The sequence below is a fragment of the Marmota monax genome, unplaced genomic scaffold (assembly GCF_021218885.2).
Source record: "Marmota monax isolate L192 unplaced genomic scaffold, Marmota_monax_Labrador192_F-V1.1 WCK01_AAM20220418_F8-fsc00050, whole genome shotgun sequence".
Taxonomy (NCBI): domain Eukaryota; kingdom Metazoa; phylum Chordata; class Mammalia; order Rodentia; family Sciuridae; genus Marmota; species Marmota monax.
Window position 1 is genome coordinate 11,213,130 of NW_026694552.1, and position 1,695 is coordinate 11,214,824.

The 1,695-nt window shown below is 35.9% G+C and overlaps 1 pseudogene; it reads right to left on the reverse strand.

The window, feature by feature from the left end:
* Positions 1-255: 255 nt before the first annotated feature.
* On the reverse strand, positions 256-1,197 carry LOC124076700 (SS18-like protein 2; annotated as a pseudogene).
* Positions 1,198-1,695: the final 498 nt, after the last annotated feature.

Here is a 1,695-nt window from a genome sequence, read left to right on the forward strand (position 1 = left end):
TGTCTTTGTTATCCAAACACATTTCCATTTCAGGAAAGAGGATACCTGGTGTTGACTTTTGGGGAGATTTAATTAATTATTAAAATAAATATTTACATCAAGAATAAAATTAAGTTAGTAGCTTTCTTCACATTTTCACATTTTAAAAAGAACCACAGAGGTTTCATTCATGTTCTAAGCAGTCAAGTTGGTAAAGATCCTGTCTCCATTTCATAGGAGATGGATTACATTTGATTACTCCTCACCAGAAAAAGATTATTCTATTGCTTTTGAAAAACTGGTTGGGCTGGCACCTGCAAAGGTAGATAAATAAATGAGATTTCTATGTAACACAAACTGGTACTGGATGCACTCATTTGCTAGGCCCTTGTTCAGATACTCCATAATATAGAAGATCAGCTGGTATTTTCCTTTAGGAGCTGCTAAATAGTTTCTGGTTTTAAATTTTTATTTTTAGTTAGATTTATTTATTTGTTGTATTTATCAATGGTTCAGTCTCTTTTTTGAAATTTTTTATAATTTTTTTGTTCTTTGTAGATATACATGACAGTAGAGTGTATTTTAACATATTATACAGACATGGAGTACAACTTACTCTAATTAGGATCCCATTCTTGTGGTTTTACATGATGTGGGGTTTCACTGCTCTTGTATTTATACATAAACATAGGAAAGTTATGTCCAATACACTCTACTGTCTTTCACATTCCTATCATCTCTTCCTTCTCTTCATTCCCCTTTGTCTAATCCAATGAACTTCTATCCCTCCCCCATTGTGTATTAGCATCCACATATCAGAGAGAACATTCAGGCTTTGGTTTGGGGGGACTGGCTTATTTCACTTAGCATGATAATCTTCAGTTCCATCCATTTACCTGCAAGTGCCATAATTTCATTCTTCTTTATGGCTGAATAATAGTCAATTGTGTATATAGATCACATTTTCTTTATACATTCATCTGTTGAAAGGCACCTAGGTTGGTTCCATAGCTTGGCTATTGTGAATTGTGCTGCTATAAACATTGATGTGGCCCCATCATTACAGTATGCTGATTGTAAGTCCTTTCAGTATAAACAGAGGAGTGGGATAACTGGGTCAAATGGTGGTTCCATTCCTAGTTTTCTCAGGAGCTAGATAGTTTCTTGATGGACTTCCACCTTGCTCCTCAGCCAGTCCCATACGAAGGCCACTTACATACCAGGGACCCCAGTTTGGCACCCTAGTTCCAAAAATTCTGCCTGCCACATGTCCAAACTAAAGCCATCTTGGTGCCACAAGGCCCACAGCCTAGAGCCTGTCTCTTTTCCCATCCTTATCTTTCAATATATGCTAATTATTTTAACTCCTGCACCATAGAAGACCAATGAGTTCAATGATTCTTTCTCTTTCTACCCATTTCTTTTTTATTTTATTTTATTTTATTTTTTAATTTTTTTTATTAGCTACACATGACATTACAATGATCTTGGCAATTCATACATTTGATTCATTGGGGTATAATTTCTCATTTTTCTAATTGTACAGATTGCAGAATCACACTGGTCTTAGAGTCAACTATATATATACGGCAATCATAATGTCTATTCTATTCTGCTGCCCTTCTTATCCCCCCTACTCCTCCCCTCCCCTCCCATCATTTCTCTTTATCCAACCTAGAAGATGGAAGGATTTACCTTGCTCATGGATTGGTAGAA